Source organism: Scyliorhinus torazame, chromosome 2 (assembly GCF_047496885.1).
Source record: "Scyliorhinus torazame isolate Kashiwa2021f chromosome 2, sScyTor2.1, whole genome shotgun sequence".
Classification (NCBI taxonomy): Eukaryota; Metazoa; Chordata; class Chondrichthyes; order Carcharhiniformes; family Scyliorhinidae; genus Scyliorhinus; species Scyliorhinus torazame.
The window spans coordinates 142489704-142513102 of record NC_092708.1 but is presented as its reverse complement, the minus strand read 5'-3'; the positions used below and the strand labels follow the sequence as shown (position 1 = coordinate 142513102).

Below are 23399 nucleotides of genomic sequence, written 5' to 3'. Positions count from 1 at the left end.
CAGGGTGGCACAATGCCACTTGTGAAACCCGGAAGACTGCCGAGCCCATCCAGGCACGGTCGCTCCAGAGGACAGCCGCCAAAGGGGCCCAGGTCAGAGGGTAGGATACGCTCCGCTTCTGATGCACTGCCTGAAGACCCACCAGTAAGATTATAAAGGTAGACACCAGTAAAGTTGGCACGTGTGCAGCACATAACATAGCGTTAGGGTTTAGAGCACAGTTATTGTACATAGCATTGTCACAAATAAACACCTGTTCACCAACATTCCGAGCCCCATCTCCCCTGAAGGTCTGTGGGCCCGTGTGATGGAATGGCCAACATGCAGACAGGGATCACCCGGCGGACAGTGGAATATGACAGCAGGGTGTGAATCAGACTCTGTCAAACGATGCAGAGCACCAGAGCTCATCACGGAGCGGGTCGCCATCAGTCTCCACCATGGACCAGACCCGCTGTTACTGCCAATCCAGGGCCAACACACTGTGGTGAAGCTGGTGGGAAGCTGGGAGATGGTGGTGGAACTGTGGTGAGGGGGGATGCAGGGAGGGGGGACATGGGGGGGATGTGTTTTTGGGGGTGGGACGGGACAATTGAGCTGCTGGTGGCCACGCCCCCAGTCAGTGAACCTGCAGGTGATCATGACGTCCTGCGCGGCAGCCTGGTGCACATGTCTGTGGCACCCTGTGCCTTCCTGGGCCCCATTGTCTACCCATCCTGGCCCTCCTCTGCATCCTCCGCATTGGACAAAGCCTGATGTTCCTCCAGCATCATGCCCTCTGCTTCGTGATGTTGTGGAGGATGCAGCAGGCCACCACGATATCAGAGACCCTCCTGAGGCTTTACTGGAGGGTCCCACCAGAGTGGTCCAGGCACCTCAACCACATCTTGAAGACACTGATGTGCCACTCGATGACGCTCCTAGTCACTGCATGGGCATCGTTATAGCGGTCCTCCGTGTCAGTCTGGGCCTCTGGATAGGTGTCATCAGTCAGGACGATAGCAGGTAACCCTGTCGCCCAAGGGTGCACCTCAAAGGTGTTAGCCACTGACTAGTGTACCAGAACGAATGTGACATGCACGCTGCCTGGGTATCGGGCACAGGCGTGCATGATATGCAGCTGGTGGTCACATACTGTCGTGTTGGGTGTTCTGGTCTACAAACAGGTCAACACGGCTGGAGATGGTGTAAGTCTATTTTATTAACAACTCAACTGTAATAACAGACTGTAAGCTTGGGTACGTGCATTACCAGCTTATCTGTGGACCCTGTCCTATCACTATCTAGGTGAGGCACTCAGCACATGGTGAATGTCTGAGAGGCAGGCTGTGAGCTCTGTGCTCTGAGCTGGCTGCTGCTAGAATCAGCGGGAACTCTGGTGTCCCCTGTCTTTATAGTGCGTGTACTCTCACTGGTGATTGGCTGCGATGTTGCATATGCTGGTTGGTCCTACTGTATGTCCGTCAGTGTGTGTGCGATTGCACCATGATATGTTGATGTATATCATGACACATACCAACTGCACATTCATCGAGTGGAAGCCCTTCCTATTGATGAAGGGCACCACTTCATGTGCCAGTGCTCATAGGGGGGCATATGTCCCATCTATCACCGCCTGGGCCTGGGGCATGCCTGTGATGATGGTAAATCCTGCTGCCCGGGCAACCTGGTGGTCTTAGTCCAGACTGAAGTTGAGTTATTGTGTCGCCCGGGCATATAGGCCATCCTTGATAGCCCAGATGCATCTGTGTACTGACATCTATGAGATCCCAGACAGGTCCTCACTTGGCGCCTGCAAGGACTCAGTGGCAAAAAAAGTTCAGGGCGACCGTTACCTAGACGGCCACCGGGAGAAGGTGTCCTCCCCCATACCCCCGCAGTTCCAGGTGCGCCATCATCTAGCACAGATGTCGCATGGTCTACCCTCTCAGCCTCAGTCATTGGCGATACGCTTGGTCCAGAAAGTCCTTGAAGGACAGGTGCTGCCGGTATACAAGGGGCCTGATGCATCGCCTCCTTCCCACCTCCTCCTAGGACTGCTGGACGGCTGACTCTCCAGTCTCACCAGCTAACCCCTGCTCCTCTGGGACAGGCTCCTCTTCTGCAGCGTATTCCTTGAGCAGCTCCTGCTCGTGCAGCCTCATTGCATCCGCAAAGGCCATCACGGCCAGGCAGATGCCAACCATTCCTTGCTGGAGTCTGAAATCCATTGCCTGCAAGGGGTAAAGGGCAGAAACGTTAGCTGGTCAATACTCTCGTACCCATCCAGGTCCAGCAGGCTACACGGTGACCCTGGCTTGCACTGCAGCCCCGCCCCCACATGTGCCCCTCTCCCCTTCCACCCCCAGCCCACTGCCTTCTGCACTGCAGCCCCTGTCCCATTGGTGCCTGGCACTGGGGCCTCTAACCCAGCCACCTGTCCCTGCTGGCAGGGGTACCAGTGGCTGGCGCTACCCATGCCAGCGCAATTCTCCGCAGCCCCTGTCCTGCACCCTCCTGTGCGGTCTTTGAGGGTGGCTTCCTTAGGTGGGTCATGTGCTTCTCCGCCAGCAGAGTGGCACCTAGTTGTGGGGGGAGTGGGCCACCCTGTATCACTGACTGATGCCATGCTTGGTAGCATGTTTGCAGGCAGGGCCGATGGGGCTGGGAAAGAAGGTGGGCACCTGTTGGGATCATAGCTGTGGTGTGCAGTGGGACCTCTTTGCAATGCACAACTTGTGCCTACCTGTCCAGGGGCAGGATGGATGGGAGCAGGGGCTCAGTGGGATGGTGGGGCTTGGTGACGGCCAAGTTTGGTCCTGCTGGGTGGGCTAGCTGATAGTGGGGTATCCGTCCTGGGAGGGCAATGTGCCAGGGTGGATAGCAAAGCCCCATGGCGCATGTGTCTGCTGTTCTGGGTATGCTATGCTCTTCCCCTGCAGTGGGGCAGTGCCTTGGATGGATGCACTGAGGACTGTCAACACCTGGTGAGCCACGAGTTGTGCTGGACCACGCATATCCTGTCAAAGAGCGACTGGCGTCTGGGGTTCCTGGGGAGGTGGCCTGGGGTTGGGGCACCCAAGCGGCTGGTGGGGCTGGGCACATTTACAGGATACAATGGGCAGTAGTGAAGTCACAGCCAGATAGCTGCCTTGCAGGCCGGGGCAATGGCTGTCCGTGCCTGTACACCCCGATCCCGGGGGGGACACTCAGAACCCATGGCCCGGCTCCTGGTCCCCCCCTGTACCCCCGCTGGCCCTGGCAGATGCCCTCCAGCCAGCAGCACAACTGTCCGCCCACCATTGCGCCTTTGGAAACTTTTCTTACCTCCTCTCTCTCCCTCAGCAGCCACAGTGCCTGATCCCTATTGGTGGAGGCGGAGCATCGCGGGAGGCCGGAGACTACCTGGCTGGGCTAGTGAATGATATGTTAATGAGTGTTACTGTGTGTTTTGCATGCCCGTGCCAGCACAGGGTGTGGAACATATTGAAATGAAAATGAAAATCGCTTATTCACGCCGCCATCGAATCACCAGAGCATGGCACTCTGTTGGGAGCCTGGCGCCAACCTCTATTTTCGGCTGACAGCTGATTCGCTGCCCGATCGCTAGTCGTGATTCTGGCGTCGCTGGACGGAGAATCATCTCCAATGATAAACAGATGTGAGAATCCAGGAAACCCCTAGTTCTGATGCCTTTTCTAATTAATGTCAAATAATTTAAATTTGATAACTGACTGCAGATTAGGCTGGATTTTATGCTCCCTTGTCGGCAGGTTTGATGGCTTGGGGACACATAAAATCCAATGGATTTTCAACCCACTGCCTGTCTGCAACTAGTCTCAAATTATATGAGGAATAGCAAAGGCATTGCGCAGCCTAACCATCCTTGGGCCTATGGGCCCTTAACTGTTCAAGTAGTGGATACTTTAGGGCCCCATGCTGCCGCTGCTAGTGTTTTACCGGTGGCAGGGGTAGGCCCATGTCATGCGGGAAGACCGACGGCTTTAGCTATGCAAGCTGCTGTCAGACAAGAGCAGTGGACCTACTTTTGGAGGTATTGCGTGTCCACCAGTCCTATCCAAGATCATCTTCCCCTCTGTGGAGTTTGCACATTCTCCCCTTGTTTGCATGGGTTTCTCCCCCACAACCCAAAGATGTGCAGGGTAGGTGGATTGGCCTCACTAAATTGCCCCTTAATTGGAAAAAATGAATTGGGTACTTTAAATTTATTTTTAAAAATGTTTTTTAAAAATTACTAAAATTGACTAATCGCCATGTGTGGGTAGGTATTCCTGCTGACTTCCAATCTAGCCTCTATGCAAATAGCCTGGGGGTGGGATTTGGTTTGCAGACTAGCAATGTTTTTAGCATCTGATGCCATCGCTCTTGAAGCCAGCATGGAGTAAAAACCTGTCCTAAACTTTAAACCCTGCTTATAATATGCCCTGGGTAGAAGCAGTGATGACAAGGTAAAAAATGTATCCTGGGCTTTTATTAACAGAAAATGGTCAAAAGGAAATTCAAGCAGTGCATGTGTGAGTGACAACCAAAAACATAATAACATGGTCCAATTCCAGAGGCCCACATAAAGTGCAAAGTAAACCATCATGCCTTGAATCCAAGACAAAATGGTTGGGTACCAAGGCCACCATGTTCTACTTGCTTTGACCAGGCATAGGCATTGAAGTGTTAACATGCTAATAGTGTGTGCAACAAGTGTCTGAAAAACAGGTGATGTCAGAGATCATAAAACACTGACTTTGCCCAGGGTGGGTAGATGATTATGTGACAACATTCATAATATTGGACAGCTCAAATAATAGCAAAGCATTGATTGTGTTAAAGCAATCTCCACGGGCTTTGCTGTGCAGCAGAATTATGAGCAAATGTGCTGTAAGCGCTTAATGTGTCAAAATATTCAGCTGGAGCTTTGGAACCATCCCGCAGAAGAACTCTCACAGGACAGGCCGGAGGAGGGAACATGCGTGCATGTTGCATTAACTGAAATGATGCCTGGGGTCAGATTGTTTGTTCTATATATCAATCAGGTTAGATGCACCCATTATCATTAGTGCAAATTAGGACTTCCGGTTGCGGCGATGCGGAGCTAAGCCGCATATTTCGGCCGCTCCTGCTATCACGGACTTTTGGGCTCTCCAGAGGAGCCCCAACGGAAATGTTTTGATTGAATCTCGTGTGGGAAGGTGAAGTAAGGTCCCCCTTACGTTGTATGGCAGGGAGTAGCGGTGGAGCGTCGGAGAAAAAGGTTTTGGAGCAGCGGCAAAAACGAGAGGGAAACAACAAGATGGCGGAGGGCGGAAATCGAGCAGCATGGGGGCCGGACCAGCAGGAATTCCTCAGGCGCTGTGTGGAGGAGCTTAAAAAGGAGGTGCTGGCGCCAATGCTGTTGGCACTCGAGGGGCTGAAGGAGATCCAGTGGGCCCAGGCGGTGGAGCTCCGTGAGGTGAGGGATAAAACTAATGAGAACGAGGACGAGATCCTGGGCCTGGCGGTAAAGATGGAGGCGCACGAGGCGGTGCACAGGAGGTGGGCCGAGAGACTCGAGGTCCTGGAGAACAGGTTGAGGAGGAAGAATCTCCAGATTCTGGGTCTCCCCGAAGGAGTGGAGGGAGCTGATGCCGGGGCGTACGTGAGCACGATGCTCCATTCGCTGATGGGTGCGGAGGTTTCTCCGAGCCCCCTGGAAGGAGCTCACCGAGTCCTGGCAAGGAGACCCGGGGCTGTTGAGCCGCCAAGGGCGATAGTGGCGAGGTACCATTGCTTCGCGGACAAAGAAAGTGTCCTGAGATGGGCCAAGAAGGTGCGGAGCAGTAGATGGGAGAATGTGGTGATCCGAGTCTACCAGGACTGGAGTGCGGAGGTGGCAAAGAGGAGAGCTGGCTTCAACCAGGCCAGGGTGGTGCTGCACAAAAAAAGAGTCAGGTCCGGAATGCTGCAGCCTGCGCGACTGTGGGTCACTTATCAGGACTGACACCACTATTTTGAAACGCCAGAAGTGGCTTGGACCTTTATCCAAACGGAAAAATTGGACTCGAACTGAGGGGCTGTGGTTGTGGGGGGATGTTGACTGTATACGGGGCTGTAAATATGGGTAAATATTGTTTCATGGGTTGGATGATGAAGGGGGATGTGGGAAGAGTTCTTGTTAAATTTTTTGTCTGTTGACGAGATAGTGGGAAATGTGGGCGTCGGTGCTGGAGGGAGGTGAGACTCGGGGATGGGGGAACTGGGATAAGGCCGCAGCAGGAGCTGTGCCACAGGGGGCGGGGCAGGCTCAGGAAAGTGCGGGCTTTTTCCCGCGCTAGGGAGGGGAGGGATGGAGGAAGGTAAGGAGGAGGAGAGACTCCCACATGGAGGAGATCAACGGGAAGGCGGGGAAGCCGGGGTCAGCAGAAGTCAGCTGACTCACGGAAGTAGTATGGGAGGAGCAAAAGAGCTAGATGCGGATCTAGCGGGGAGGGGGGGGAGGGAAAGGGAGGAGGGGGGGGGGACAATAGGGTTGCTGCTGCACTGGTCGAGGGGGAACTGAAAATGGAAGGTGGTCGGGGCGGGGGTTCCACGTCGGGGGGACTGGAGGGTGCGGGAGGCGCGGGCACGGGACTGGCCTAAGATAGGAGATGGCTAGTCGGCGGGGGGGAGGGGTGGGTAGCCCCCCAATCCGGCTGATCACGTGGAATGTGAGAGGCCTAAATGGGCCGGTTAAGAGGGCCCGAGTGTTCGCGCACCTAAAGGGTCTGAAGGCAGACGTGGTCATGCTTCAGGAGACACATCTGAAGGTGGCAGATCAGGTCAGGTTAAGGAAGGGATGGGTAGGACAGGTGTTCTATTCGGGGCTGGATGCGAAGAATAGAGGGGTGGCAATACTGGTGGGGAAGCGGGTGTCGTTTGAGGCCATGAACATATTAGCGGACAATGGAGGCCGATACGTGATGGTGAGCGGTAGGTTGCAGGGGACGGAGGTGGTATTGGTAAATGTATACGCCTCGAACTGGGACGATGCTGGATTCATGAAACGGATGTTGGGGCGTATTCCAGACTTGGAGGTAGGGAGCTTGATAATGGGTGGGGATTTCAACACGGTGTTGGACCCAGCATTAGATCGTTCCAGATCTAGGACGGGGAAGAGGCCGGCGGCGGCCAAGGTGCTCAGGGGGTTTATGGATCAGATGGGGGGAGTAGATCCTTGGAGATTTGCCAGGCCTTTGGCCAGGGAATTTTCTTTTTTCTCCCATGTACATAAGGCCTACTCCCGGATAGATTTTTTTGTTTTGGGCAGGGCATTGATCCCGAAAGTGGAGGAAATGGAGTATTTGGCCATAGCCATTTTAGACCACGCCCCGCATTGGGTGGAGCTAGAACTGGGGGAGGAGAGGGACCAACGCTTGTTGTGGCGGTTGGACATGGGACTGTTGGCAGACGAGGAAGTGTGTGGGAGGGTGCGGGGTGCATCGAAAGGTATCTGGAGGCCAATGACAATGGGGAGGTGCAGGTGGGAGTAGTATGGGAGGCGCTGAAGGCGGTGGTCAGGGGAGAGTTAATCTCCATCAGGGCTCATAGGATGAAGAGAGAGGGCAGGAAAAGGGAGAGGTTAGTGGGGGAGATTTTAAGGGTGAACAGGAGATATGCAGAGGCTCCTGATGGGGGACTACTCAGGGAGGGACGAAGTCTCCAGACGGAGTTCGACCTGTTGACCACAAGGAAGGCAGAGGCACAGTGGAGGAAGGCACAGGGGCGCTATATGAATATGGGGAGAAGGCGAGTCGGATGCTGGCACATCAGCTCCGTAAGAGGATGGCAGTGAGGGAAATAGGTGGAGTCAAGGATGGCAGGGGAACTACGGTGCAGAGTGCGGTGAAAGTGAATGAGGCTTTAAGGCCTTTTACGAGGAGCTGTATAGGTCCCAGCCCCCAGGGGGAAAAGAGGGGATGTGACGATTCTTGGACTAACTGGGGTTCCCGAGGGTGGAGGAGCAGGAGGTGGCTGGTTTGGGGGCCCCCATTGGTGTGGAGGAGCTGGTTAAAGGACTGGGGAGCATGCAGGCGGGGAAGGTCCCGGGGCCAGAGTTTTATAGGAAGTATGTAGACCTGTTAGCCCCGTTGCTGGTAAGGACCTTCAATGAAGCAAGGGAGGGGGGGACTCTGCCCCCGACAATGTCGGAGGCGACGATCTCTTTGATTTTGAAGCGGGATAAAGACCCACTGCAATGCGGGTCGTATAGACCGATCTCGCTCCTCAACGTAGATGCTAAGTTGCTGGCAAAAATGTTGGCTACGAGGATTGAGGACTGTGTCCCGGGGGTGATTCACGAGGACCAGATGGGATTCGTAAAGGGTAGGCAGCTAAATACCAATGTGTGATGGCTCCTAAATGTGTAATGATGCCATCGGTGGAGGGAGAGGCAGAGATTGTGGCAGCCATGGACGCGGAGAAGGCCTTTGACCGAGTAGAGTGGGAGTATCTCTGGGAAGTGTTGAGGAGGTTTGGGTTCGGGCGAGGGTTTATTAGTTGGGTTAAGCTCCTGTACAGAGCCCCGGTGGCGAGTGTGGTCACGAACCGGCGGAGGTCGGAGTATTTCCGGCTGTACCGAGAGACGAGGCAGGGGTGCCCCCTGTCCCCTCTCCTGTTTGCATTAGCAATTGAACCTTTGGCCATGGCGTTAAGGGAGTCGGGAAATGGAAGGGGGTGGTCCAAGGGGGAGAGGAACATCGAGTGTCGCTGTACGCAGACGACTTGTTGCTGTATGTGGCGGATCCAGTGGAGGGGATGGTTGAGGTCATGCAGATCCGAAGGGAGTTTGGAGACTTTTCGGGCTATAAGCGCAATGTGGGAAAGAGTGAGCTCTTTGTGGTGCAGCCGGGAGATCAGGGAAGAGGGATAGACGACCTACCGTTGAGGAGAGCGGAAAGGAGCTTTCAATACTTGGGGATTCAGGTAGCTAGGAGCTGGGGGGCACTGCACAAACTTAATTTGACGCAGCTGGTGGAAGAGATGGAGGAGGACTTTAAAAGGTGGGACATGTTGCCACTCTTGCTGGCGGGCAGGGTACAGTCAATTAAAATGGTGGTTCTCCCAAGGTTTCTTTTTGTATTCCAATGCCTCCCAATTGTGATTACCAAGGCCTTCTTTAAGAGGGTAAGCAGGAGCATATTGGGATTTGTGTGGGCGAGCAAGACCCCGAGGGGAAGGAGGGGGTTCCAGGAGCGTAGCAGAGATAGAGGAGGGTTGGCGTTGCCAAATCTGGGTGGCTACTACTGGTCAGCCAACGTGGCGATGATCCGTAACTGGGTGATGGAGGAAGAGGGGGCGGCATGGAAGAGGTTGGAGATGGCGTCCTGCAAAGGAACGAGCCTGGGGGCGCTGGTGACGGCACCGCTGCCGCTCTCGCCGACAAGGTACACCATGAGCCCGGTGGTGGCGGCAAGATTAAAGATCTGGGGGCAGTGGAGACGACATAGGGGAGTGATGGGAGCCTCGGTGTGGTCCCCGATCAGGGATAACCATCGGTTTGTCCCAGGAAGGATGGACGGGGGGTTTCAGAGCTGGCATCGGGCAGGGATTAGAAGAATGGGGGACCTGTTCATCGACGGGACGTTTGCGAGCTTAGGGGCGCTGGAGGAGAAATTTGGACTACCCCGGGAAATGCTTTCAGGTATATGCAAGTGAGGGCGTTTGTGAGGCGGCAGGTGAGGGAATTCCCGCTGCTCCCGGCACAGGGGATTCAAGACGGTGATTTTGGGCGTATGGGTCGGGGAGGGCAAGGTGTCGACGATATACCAGGAGATGAAAGAGGGGGAGGCTTTGGTAGAGGAGCTAAAAGATAAATGGGAAGAGGAGCTAGGGGAGGAGATTGAGGAGGGGCTGTGGGCTGATGCCCTAAGTAGGGTTAATTCCTCTTCCTCATATGCCAGGCTTAGCCTGATACAGTTTAAGGTAGTTCACAGAGCGCATATGACGGGGGCGAGGCTGAGTAGGTTCTTTGGGGTGGAGGACAGATGTGGGAGGTACTCAGGACGTCCGGCAAACCATGTCCATATGTTTTGGCCATGCCCGGCACTGGAGGGGTTCTGGAGGGGAGTTGCGGGAACAGTATATAAGGCGGTGAAAGTCCGGGTCAAGCCAAGCTGGGGACTAGCACTATTTGGAATAGTGGACGAACCGGGAGTGCAGGAGGCGAAAGAGGCCGGCATTCTGGCCTTTGCGTCCCTAGTAGCCCGGCGAAGGATCTTGTTAATGTGGAAAGAGGCGAAGCCCCCCAGCGTGGAGGCCTGGATAAATGATATGGCAGGGTTTATCAAGTGGGAGAGGATAAAGTTTGCCTTCAGGGGGTCTGCGCAGGGGTTCTACAGGCGGTGGCAACCGTTCCTAGACTATTCCTAGACAACCGTTCCTAGACCTAGAGGAAGGTCGGACAGCAGCAGCAGCAACCCGGGGGGGGGGGGGGGGAGGGGGCCTTTCTGGGGGGCATTAGAGCAAGAAAATACATGAATGATCCGGGAAACTGATATGTACGGGAGGAATCCAATGTACAAAGCTCTGTATCATATTGACTTGCCGTGTCCATGTCTTGCTATGCGAGCTTTCTTTCTTTTGTGTTACGGGGGGGGGGGGGGGGGGGGGGGTGGGGGGGAGGGGAGGGGGGTTGTTTTGTATGGTTGAAAACTTTGTTAAAATTTCTTAATAAACATATTTTAAAAAAAAAGAAAATTAGTGCAAATTAGATCAATTAAGTAATGTTTACCTGCCAGTAAAGGGGGAAGGGTAGTTGGGAAGAGGGTCTCAGGTTTTCGAAGCCAGGGTAGTGGGCAGGGATAAGGAGTGTATGACTTGAGTGTTTGTCCTCAATGGGCACAGGGGACTCCTCAAAGGAGATAACCCTCTTTCTACAAGATGGAACGGCACTCCTGGAGGTCACTCAGGGGATCGGAGGCCCCCAGGTGCATGTCCTCTGGTCAGGATGGCACCTGGCACTGCCAATGTATCCATAGAACATAGAACGTTACAGTGCAGTACAGGCCCTTCAGCCCTCGATGTTGTGCCGACCTGTGAAACCACTCTAAAGCCCATCTACACTATTCCCTTATCGTCCATGTCTATCCAATGACCATTTGAATACCCTTAGTGTTGGCGAGTCCACTACTGTTGCAGTCAGGGCATTCCACACCCTTACTATTCTCTGAGTAAAGAACCTACCTCTGACATCTGTCCTATATCTATCTCCCCTCAATTTAAAGCTATGTCCTCTTGTGATAGATATCACCATCCGAGGCAAAAGGCTCTCACTGTCCACCCTATCCATCCTCTGATCATCTTGTATGCCTCAATTAAGTCACCTCTTAACCTTCTCTCTAACGAAAACAGCCTCAAGTCCCTCAGCCTTTCCTCAAAAGATCTTCCCTCCATACCAGGCAACATTCTGGTAAATCTCCTCTGCACCCTTTCCAATGCTTCCACATCCTTCCGATAATGCGGCGACCAGAATTGCACGCAATACTCCAAATGCGGCCGCACCAGAGTTTTGTACAGCTGCAACATGACCTCATGGCTCCGAAACTCAATCCCTCTACCAATAAAAGCTAACATACCGTACGCCTTCTTAACAACCCTCTCAACCTGAGTGGCAACTTTCAGGGATCTATGTACATGGACACCGAGATCTCTCTGCTCATCCACACTGCCAAGAATCTTACCATTAGCCCAGTACTCTGTCTTCCTGTTATTCCTTCCAAAATGAATCACCTCACACTTTTCTGCATTAAACTCCATTTGCCACCTCTCAGCCCAGCGCTGCAGCTTATCTATGTCCCTCTGTAACTTGTAACATCGTTCCGCACTGTCCACAACTTCACCGACTTTAGTGTCATCTGCAAATTTACCATCCTTCTACGCCCTCCTCCAGGTCATTTATAAAAATGACAAACAGCAGTGGCCCCAAAACAGATCCTTGTGGTACACCACTAGTAACTGGACTCCAGTGTGAACACTTCCCATCAACCACCACCCTTTGTCTTCTTCCAGCTAGCCAATTTCTGATCCAAACTGCTAAATCTCCCTGAATCCCATGCTTCCGTATTTTCTGCAGTAGCCTACCGTGGGGAACGTTATCAAACATTTTACTGAAATCCATATACACCACATCAACTGCTTTACCCTCATCCACCTGTTTGGTCACCTTCTCAAAGAACTGAATAAGGTTTGTGAGGTACGACCTACACTTCACAAAACCGTGTTGACTATGTCTAATCAAATTATTCCTTTCCAGATGATTATACACCCTATCTCTTGTAAACCTTTCCAAGATTTTGCCCACAACAAAAGTAAGGCTCACTGGTCTATAGTTACCGGGGTTGTCTCTACTCCCCTTCTTGAACAAGGGGACAACATTTGCTATCCTCCAGTCTTCTGGCACTATTCCTGTTGACAAAGATGACTTAAAGATCAAAGCCAAAGGCTCAGCAATCTCCTCCCTAGCTTCCCAGAGAATCCTAGGATAAATCCCATCTGACCCAGGGGACTTATCTATTTTCACCCTTTCCAGAATTGTTAACACCTCCTCCTTATGAACCTCAAGCCCTTCTAGTCTAATAGCCTGAATCTCAGTATTCTCCTCGACAACATTGTCTTTTTCCTGTGTGAATACTGACAAAAAATATTCATTTAGCACCTCTCCTATCTCCTCAGACTCCAAGCACAACTTCCCACTACTGTCCTTGACTGGCCCTACTCTTACCCTAGTCATTCTTTTATTCCTGACATATCTATAGAAAGCTTTAGGGTTATCCTTGATCCTACCTGCCAAAGACTTCTCATGTCCCCTCCTGACTCTTCTTAGCTCTCTCTTTAGATCCTTCCTTGCTAACTTGTAACTCTCGAGTGCCCTATCTGAACCTTCATGTCTCATCTTTATATAAGCCTCCTTCTTCCTCTTGACAAGTGTTTCGACTGCCTTATAAACCACGGTTCCCTTGCTCGACCACTTCCTCCCTGCCTGACAGGTACATACTTATCAAGGACACACAGTAGCTGTTCCTTGAACAAGCTCCACATTTCCATTGTGCCCATCCCCTGCAGTTTTCATCTCCATCTGATGCATCCTATGTCTTCCCTCATCGCATCATAATTGCCTTTCCCCCAGATATAACTCTTGCTCTGCAGTATATACCCTTTCCATCACTAAAGTAAACTATCGAATTGTGGTCACTATCACCAAAGTGCTCACCTACCTCCAAATCTAACACCTGTCCTGGTTCATTACCCAGTACCAAATCCAATATGGCCTTGCCTCTCGTTGGCATATCTACATACTGTGTCAGGAAACCCTCCTGCACTCATTGGACAAAAACGGACCCATCTAAAGTACTCGAACTATAGCGTTTCCAGTCAATATTTGGAAAGTTAAAGTCCCCCATAACAACTATCCTGTTGCTTTCGCTCCTATCCAGAATCATCTTTGCAATCCTTTCCTCTACATCGCTGGAACTTTTCGGAGGCCTGTAGAAAACCCCTAACAGGGTGACCTCTCCTTTCCTGTTTCTAACTTCAGCCCATATTACCTCAATCGACGAGTCCTCATCAAACGTCCTTTCTGCCACCGTAATACTGTCCTTGACTAACAATGCCACACCTCCCCCTCTTTTACACCTTCCCTGAGCTGACTGAAATATCTAAACCCCGGCACCTGCAACAACCATTCCTGTCTCTGCTCTATCCATGTCTCCGAAATGGCCACAACATCAAAGTCCCAGGTACCAACCCATGCCGCAAGTTCACCTACCTTATTCCGGATGCTCCTGTCATTGAAGAAGACACACTTTAAACCACCTTCCTGCCTGCTGGTACACTCCTGCAACTTTAAAACCTTACTCATGACCTCACTACTCTCAACCTCCTGTATACTGGAGCTACAATTCAGGTTCCCAAGCCCCTGCTGAACTAGTTTAAAACCTCCCGAAGAGCATTAGCAAATTTCCCCCCCAGGATATTGGTACCCCTCTGGTCCAGGTGTAGACCATCCCATTTGTAGAGGTCCCACCGACCCCAGAATGAGCCCCAATTATCCAGAAATCTGAAACCCTCCCTCCTGCACCATCCCTGTAGCCACGCGTTCAACTCCTCTCTTTCCCTATTCCTCGTCTCGCTATCACGTGGCACGGGTAACAACCCAGGTCCTAGCTCTAAGTTTCCACCCTAGCTCCCTGAATTCCTGCCTTACATCCCTATCCCTTTTCCTACCTATGTCGTTGGTACCTATGTGGACCACGACTTGGGGCTGCTCCCCCTCCCCCTTAAGGATCCCGAAAACACGATCTGAGACATCACGCACCCTGGCACCTGGGAGGCAACACACCAACCGCGAGTCTCTCTCGTTCCCACAGAATCTCCTATCTATCCCCCTAACTATGGAGTCTCCAATGACTAATGCTCTACTCCTCTCCCCCCTTCCCTTCTGAGCAACAGGGACAGACTCTGTGCCAGAGACCTGTACCCCATGGCTTACCCCTGGTAAGTCCCCCCCCCCCCCCCAACAGTATCCAAAGCGGTATACTTGTTACTAAGGGGAACGACCACAGGGGATCCCTGTACTGACTGCTTCCTCCCAGCCCCTCTCACCGTCACCCACCTATCTTTATTGTTCGGAGTAACTACATCCCTGAAGCTTCTATCTATGACCAGCTCTGCCTCCCGAATGATCCGAAGTTCATCCAGCTCCTGTTCCCTAACGCGGTTTCTGAGGAGCTGGAGATGGGTGCACTTCCCACAGATGAAATCAGCAGGGACACTGTCAGCGTCCCTCACCTCAAACATTCTGCAGGAGGAACATTGCACTACCTTCCCTGCCATCCCCTCTAGATCAAAAAAGAAAAAGAAAGAAAGAGCTTACCTGTTATTCACTCCCCTTCTCAGCAAGCACTCACTCAGCAACCTCTGCGCCCTGCACGATAACACCTGAGGGAAAATAAAAGAAAAATTACTTACCAGTCACCAGCCAATCCCTTACCTGCAGGCTGTGACATCACGGTTCAACTTCTACCTGCCCTCGAGCTTTCCCCTTGATCTTTACAGCGGTTGGTTTTTTTGGTTCGAGGAGGGGGTAGGGAGCGAAACACGGAAGAAGTGTTTCGGGTTTAAGTGTCACTTGACAACAGCTCCTCCACAAACAACCTTCAAGTTAGGGTGACCACAACGGAGGTATGCAGATTTCCCACGCAACAGCCAATCAGCAGCTCTGCTCTACTGCCCTCTGCTGGATGCTTGTCTTCACTCGAATAGCTAGGGTCTCTAGCTCAGGTACACCTTCAAGTTAGGGTGACCACAATGGAGGTATGCAATTTTCCCTTGCAACAGCCAATCAGAAGCTCTGCTCTACTGCCCTCTGCTGGATCCAGGTGGCTTCCTGCCAGCAGGGGAACTGCCAGTGTGCCAGACTGGCAGTGCCAAGGTGCCAATCTGGCATTTTCTGCATGGCGGATCAGGCCCGCGGGTGCCCTGTGTACATGAGATTGGGTGCGGGGGTGTGTAGGGTATGGATCCCCTTATAGGCCAGAATTGCTCTGGAGAAAGTGCAGAAGAGGTTTACAAGAATGTTGCCAGGGCTAGAAAAGTATAGCTACGAGGAGAGATTGGATAGGTTGGGGTTATTGATGGGACCATCAATTCACACAAAACCCAGAGTAGAAGTAAACTGTGGCTTTAATCAACTAGAACAGTGCATGCTTGCGACTGATCTATTAGTGAGAGCAGTCTACATGGCGACTGCTCTTTATACCTCCCCTCAAGGGGTGGAGCCAGGGGCGGAACCCACACAGGCCCCAACATGCTACATCATAGGTAATACCTTACAATGGTCCATAGGTGGAGCCCACATGGGCAACAGCATAATACAGATATGCACATGGTGAATTGTTACAGCCATACATTCACCACAGTTATTTTCCTTTGTGTTAATATGATCAGCGTGTAGTTTTAACGCTGATTATATTGGATATCCTAAATTAAAGAATTGGGCATATTAAAATCAAACACAGCCAAACTTGACTAAGATCAAATATACAAAGACACAGAAACATGTCTGGACCTGTCCCATCAATCACCCATCAAAGATGATCTACTGAGAACCAGCACTCCGTTGAAATGCACTAGCCTATTGGTAGAAGTCCAGATCCGGCCAGACTTCCTGCCATTAACTGATATGGCAACAGGTTACATGTAAGCATCACCATGGCAATGGACACTTCGGGGCGGGCCCCGGCATCCTGTCAGGCAGACATCAAGAAACCCATTGGGTATTGGGACCCCCTCCCAAGACCCCATTGGCCGGAAGCCAGAGAGCTTTCTGGACAGGCAGGGAGGGAGGGGGATAAAGGTACGCATCCTAGACACACCAACAGCGGAGACTCGACGAGGGAGGTGACCTTGACCATCCGGAAGACTGACCAGAGAAGGAAGGAAAGAAGAAGCTGCCATCGACATTCACCTTCATGACGACAGACCAGAGGGACTCAGAGAATCTGGGGCAGCACGGTAGCATAGTGGTTAGTGCTATGGCTTCACAGTGCCCGGGTTTGATTCCCGGCTTGGGTCACTGTCTGCGGAGTCTGCACGTTCTCCCCGTGTCTGGATGGGTTTCCTCCGGGTGCTCCGGTTTCCTCACACAAGACCTGAAAGGTGTGCTATTAGGTAATTTGAACATTCTGAATTCTCCCTCCATGTACCCGAACAGGCGCCGGAATGTGGTGACTAGCGGCTTTTCACAGTAGCTTCATTGCAGTGTAAATGTAAGCCTACTTGTGACAATAAAAATTATTATTATTATAGAATCAGGCCTGCAGTTCAACGAAACCATCTTTGCGGGTAGCATACTTGAACCTGTGGTATCTTCTGGTTTACTGTGGGCAATTTAAGGATTCATAGTATTATTATTAATAACCTTATTGAACCTTTACTTGTGTTTGTCCTTTGTCCATCTTGCAACTAAAGGCACCTGGGTAAAAGTTTAATTTATATACTGGACGAAGTATTTGTGATTTAACAGATACAACATCTTGGAACAAAGAAAGCTGAGGTGTGATTTAATTGAAGTGTACAAAATTATGAGGGTAAGTGGTAGAGTGGACAGGATAAAATTATTTCTCTTGGCAAAGAATTCTAGAACCGGGATCATAGATTCAAGATAAGTGGCAGAAGGTGTTGAGGGGACAAAGGGAAAAACATTTTTTACGCAGAGGGTAGTGGGAGCCTGGAGTTCGCTGCCTGAGTTGGTGGTGGAGGCAGAGACCCTAAACTCTTTTAAAAAGTACCTGGAACTGTACCTTAAATGCTGAAAGCTACAGGGCTATGGACCGGGTGCAGGAAGGTGGGATTAAAAAAGGCACCTGGATGGCCTTGGGCTGGCATGGATAAGATGGACTGAAGGGTCTCCTTCTGTGTTGTAACTTTTCTATGGTTCTATGGACAGGCATGTCTTATTCTCCATCATTTTCATGGAGCTAGGCCAGGTTATCATTGAGTTTGGGTTCATGGCACCTCAGTTTTGTACTATAGTCTGCATGCTTGGACCTTTTAAGAGGTAAGATAATGTTGTCCTCCACGTGCCCCCGTGCCCAGGTGTGCTGCATCCACTACAATGGTCCCTCATACCAAGGATTAGTGCCCTCCCAATTCCTATGGGCCCTCATGTCCCACATACCAAGATCTGATCCCCCATCTAACATCTATAGCCCTCATGCCAATGTATGCTCCAGACAATTCCTTTGGCCCTTCATGCCATATGCCAAGCTATGAAACTTCTATGCCCATTTACCACTTTACAATGTATAAAATCAAAGAACACTATAGTGACAGTTGATGTGTAATAAAAAGCTATAAAAATAATAATTCATAGGTAACTTTCCATTTTCTTAAAAAAAACTTATATTTACCTCAGCCCAATAAAAACATCAAACATCCAGACCCTTTAAAGGCTCAGTAGCTGAAGCTGCAAACACTTGAAAGATCTTACCTTCTGTAAATAAGTATTGTGCAATTGACAGCAGAGATCAGAGAGGCAGAGATCTCAACCAAGCATTGTGTTCTCTGGGGCTCAGGTGTTTTGGTACTCTAATGGAGGTCTGATCTACCAGCCAAGAATACATAATGAGGCTTGATTGAGAGCCCAGAAATCCATTGACCCATCGAAATACCTGGCCCCAGAGAAAACATTGCTCAATTGGAACTGTAAAGGATCTGGATAAAAATTTAGGTTGAAATGTTAAATTGTATGCTCAATTTCTGCATTGAAATTTGAATTTCTGCCCAAAGGCAAGAGTATTAGTAAATGAGCATACCAACAATTAAGTGTAAAATAATTGACAATCCTCAATAAGGCAGTGTTGGATAATTTACAGCAATCCTCAATGTATAAAGGCTGTTCTCGTAAACAGTCAGACTTCTACGCTGTGGGGCGCGATGGGGTGCCTGTTCTCCCTGTTGTTTTTTGCTTTGGCAATAGAGCCATAGGCAATGGGGCTCAGGGCGTTGAGGGATTGGAGAGGCATGGAGCGGGGGGGGGGGGGGGGGGGGTGTTGTCGAACATAAGGTGTCAATATATGCGGATGATTTGGTAGGATATATTTCAGACCTGTTGGGCGGCATTGGGGGTATTATGGAATTTTAGGAGAATTTGGTTGGTTTTCATGGTATAAATTGAACAAAGAAAAGAGTGAGGTGTTCCCGATCAGTGCTAGGGGGCAGGAAAGGAGGTTAGGGAGCTGCCGTTCAGGGTGGTGGGGATGGGCTTTAGATACCTTGGTATCCAGGTGGTGCAGAACTGGGCCCTGCTGCACAGGTTGAACTTGGCCCCATTGGTAGAACGGATGAAGGCGGATTTTAAGAGGTGCGAACATAGAACATAGAAAAATGCAGCACAGAACAGGCCCTTCAGCCCACGATGTTGTGCCGAACCTTTGTCCTAGATTAATCATAGATTATCATTGAATTTACAGTGCAGAAGGAGGCCATTCGGCCCATTGAGTCTGTACCGGCTCTTGGAAAGAGCACCCTACCAAAGTCAACACCTCCACCCAACACTAAGGGCAATTTTGGACATTAAGGGCAATTTATCTTGGCCAATCCACCTAACCTGCACATCTTTGGACTGTGGGAGGAAACCGGAGCACCCGGAGGAAACCCACGCAGGGGAGGATGTGCAGACTCCGCACAGACAGTGAACCAAGCCGGAATCGAACCTGGGACCCTGGAGCTGTGAAGCAATTGTACTATCCACAATGCTACTGTGCTGCCCTTAAGAACAAATAAATCTACACTATATCATTCTACCGTAATCCATGTACCTATCCAATAGCTGCTTGAAGGTCCCTCATGTTTCCGACTCAACTACTTCCACATGCAGTGCATTCCATGCCCCCACTACTCTCTGGGTAAAGAACCTACCTCTGACATCCCCCCTATATCTTCCACCATTCACCTTAAATTTTTGTCCCATTGTAATGGTTTGTTGCACCCGGGGAAAAAGTCTCTGACTGTCTACTCTATCTATTCCCCTGATCATCTTATAAACCTCTATCAAGTCGTCCCTCATCCTTCTTCGTTCTAATGCGAAAAAGCCTAGCACCCTCAACCTTTCCTCGTAAGACCTACTCTTCATTCCAAGCAACATCCTGGTAAATCTCCTTTGCACCTTTTCCAAAGCTTCCACATCCTTCCTAAATGAGGCGACCAGAACTGTACACAGTACTCCAAATGTGGCCTTACCAAAGTTTTGTACAGCTGCATCATCACCTCACGGCTCTTAAATTCAATCCCTCTGTTAATGAACGCTAGCACACCATAGGCCTTCTTCACAGCTCTATCCACTTGAGTGGCAACTTTCAAAGATGTATGAACATAGACCCCAAGATCTCTCTGCTCCTCCACATTGCCAAGAACTCTACCGTTAACCCTGTATTCCGCATTCATATTTGTCCTTCCAAAATGGACAACCTCACACTTTTCAGGGTTAAACTCCATCTGCCACTTCTCAGCCCAGCTCTGCATCCTATCTATGTCTCTTTGCAGCCGACAACAGCCCTCCTCACTATCCACAACTCCATCAATCTTCGTATCGTCTGCAAATTTACTGACCCACCCTTCAACTACCTCATCCAAGTCATTAATGAAAATCACAAACAGCAGAGAACCCAGAACTGATCCCAGCGGTACGCCACTGGTAACTGGGATCCAGGCTGAATATTTGCCATCCACCACCACTCTCTGACTTCTATCGGTTAGCCAGTTTGTTATCCAACTGGCCAAATTTCCCACTATCCCATGCCTCCTTACTTTCTGCATAAGCCTACCATGGGGAAACTTATCAAATGCCTTACTAAAATCCATGTACACTACATCCACTGCTTTACCTTCATCCACATGCTTGGTCACCTCCTCAAAGAATTCAATAAGACTTGTAAGGCAAGACCTACCCTCACAAATCCGTGCTGACTATCCCTAATCAAGCAGTGTATTTCCAGATGCTCAGAAATCCGATCCTTCAGTACCCTTTCCATGACTTTGCCTACCACCGAAGTAAGACTAACTGGCCTGTAATTTCCAGGGTTATCCCTATTCCCTTTTTTGAACAGGGGCACGACAGGGGACGTTCTGCCATTGTTGCTGGCGGGGCGGGTGGGAACAGTAAAAACAACGGCGCGGTTTAGGTTTCTCTTCATGTTTCAGAACCTCCCTATCTTTGTCCCTAAGCCATTTTTCAAGAATGTCAATGGGTTGATTTCGGGGTTTTTTGTGGGCGGCGGCCTTTTCTGAAATGGGGGAGGGGAGGTGGGGCTGGGTGCCACATGCGATAAATTATTACTGGCTGCAAACATTGCGATGGTGAGGAAATGGGCCATGGAGGAGAGGTCGGACTGGGGATGGGTGGAGGCAACATTGTGTAGGGGAACGAGCTTGAGGGCTTTGTTGTTGGCACCTCAGCTCTTCTCGCCGGCCAGGTACCCCGTGGTATTGGCTTTGAGAGTGTGGGGGCAGTGTAGGCAGCACTTGGGGTCAGAGGGAATGGCGTTATGGGCGCCTATTTCTGATAACCAGAGGTTTGTGTTGACGAGATTAGATGCGAGGTTCCGGGGTTGGCTGTGGATGGGGAATGAGTACTTCAGGGACTTGTTTATAGGGGGCAAATTCGTGGGACTGGATGAGTTGGAGGAATTGAATAAGTTGCCCAAGAGGAATGGTTTTAGGTACCTGGAGGTTTGGGATTTCATGAGAAGGGAGGTGCCAGCCTTCCCAGGGTTACTGCCTCCGGTGCTGCAAGATAAGTTTCTATTGGAGGACGAAATAGGGGAAATGAAGGTGTCGGATATTTACAAGGTACTGGTGGAGAATATTAAGTGCAAATGGGAGGAGGAGCTGGGAGAGGAGGTTGAATGCATCTTCGTCGTGTAAGAGGTTAAGCCTCATCCAGTTTAAAGTGATGCATAGGGCCCACATGACAGTGGTGATGATGAGCAGGTTCTTTGAGGGGGTGGAGGATAGGTGTGGGCGGTACGCGAGGGATCTATGAATCACGTCCATATGTTCTGGGCGTGTCCAAGATTGAGGGGGTTCTGGCAGAAGATTGAGGGGGTTTGGCAGGGGTTATGTCCGAGGTTCTAGGTGTGGGGGTAGTCCCGAGTCTGGAGGTGGCGATATTTGGTGTGTCGGAAGATCCGGGAGGGCAGGGGGGGAAGGGAGGCCGATGTATTGCCCTTTGCCTCCCTGATAGCCCGGAGACAGATTTTGTTATGTTGGCGGGACTCGGAGCCGCCGAAGGCAGGGGTGTGAGTGAGCAACCTGGCAGAATTCCTGTGGTTGGAGAAGATCAAGTTCGCTCTGCAGGGATCGGTAGAAGGGTTCACCCGGAGGTGGAAACCGTTCATCAATTTCTTCGAGGAGGTTTGAGGGGTCAGCAAGATGTGTGGGGGGGTAAGGGGGCTAAAATAGCAAATGCGGGACGTGGATGGGATCGGTGTCAGGGGGGGCTGGAGAGTTGGGGTTGTTTGTTGTGGTTGCTGTGCTGTTCTTCTGATGTTCTTTGGTTGTTCTTTTGATATTTTGTATATTTATATTTTTGTTGAAAAGCATTCAATAATGATATTTTTAAAAAATCAGACTTTTGTCCTCATGCACCAAATTGGGAAATTTGCATTCACTCTCAAGTCGATAGCATGGCTCTTATTAATGGAGTTTTCTTCCACCTTCAAGAGAATACTTGCCGTTCTGTCAGAATGCACAATAGTCTGCACGGTTCCTTCACTGTGTGTTTTTTTTTAACAATAGGTTACCATAAGCACACAAATTTAAACAGTTCAAAGATGGAGTAACACACTGTTAATGATAATTTAGATCTTTATTTGGATAGTTAACAGGTGAAAAAACTGCATTATTACAAGTAAAAATTTTGATTGGATCCTCAATTGTCTATCGGTTGTCATGTGTCCAAATTTTAAAAATGGTTGTGTAAGGCAGTGTTTTTCAAACTTTCTTTCCGGGCACCCATTTTTACCAACCAACCAACCTTCGGGACGCAACCCGGCTGATTTTCGCGACCCACGCAGACCAACCTTCGCGACCCACGCCGGCCAACCTTTGCGACCCACGCCGGCCAACCTTTGCGACCCACGCCGGCCGACCTTCGCGACCCACCATTTTCTCCTACCTTGTTTGCTGCTGTCAAAATGGAGGAATCGCAATCGCTCCCAAAGCACGTGATGTCAATGTTCGGGGGGGCGTGACCTGCTGTCTGCCTTCCTTCAGGCAGGAAGATTACATAGAATTTTTTAAAAAATCTTCTGCGTCTCTGATTGCACAAATTCGCGGGCAACAGCCACAGCAGCCAGCTTTTTGTTTACAAATTCAGGGGGGGGGGGGGGGGGGGAGGGGGTTTATTTGATAAAATTTTACAGGAAAAAAATGCAGAAACTGAAAATGTTTTCATCCTCTAGAAATTGGAGGTGCACCACATTTCACCTAAACATTACAGTTAAAAATGTAAAAAAATAAAAGACAATTAAAAATCAATTAATTGACAAAGTTTCCAAATACGACCTGCAGGCACTTTGTTTTGGAATGTTTAAACATCAAGATGAAAAAAGTTGATGTCTCTTGGTTGAAGTTACAGCAGCGGTGAAACCATCGTTGGATCACTCACCATTCTTGGAGTAAGAGACTTCCACTTCATCAGCATCAAAGCTCAGAAAGCAACCAATCACAGCATTCTCCTCAAACTTTTTGCAGCCGGCTTTTAACAATGCCTGCTGCGAACGGACTTCAAAAAGACTGCGGCCAGATTTTAGAAAATGCGGCTGCACTGCGCATGCGTGCCCGCTCATCGGTGCATATGCGCAAAACTCTGCGCATGCGTACCGATGAGCGGG

At 50.5% G+C, this 23399-nt stretch overlaps 1 long non-coding RNA gene across 1 annotated transcript; it reads right to left on the bottom strand.

Annotated features, from left to right (window-relative positions):
• Positions 1–1181: 1181 nt before the first annotated feature.
• LOC140407805 (uncharacterized) lies at positions 1182–23299 on the bottom strand. Its single transcript, XR_011939813.1, has 3 exons — positions 23174–23299; positions 14879–14943; positions 1182–2213 (listed from the first exon to the last, which is right to left on the bottom strand). It is a non-coding gene; the product is annotated as an uncharacterized lncRNA (long non-coding RNA).
• Positions 23300–23399: the final 100 nt, after the last annotated feature.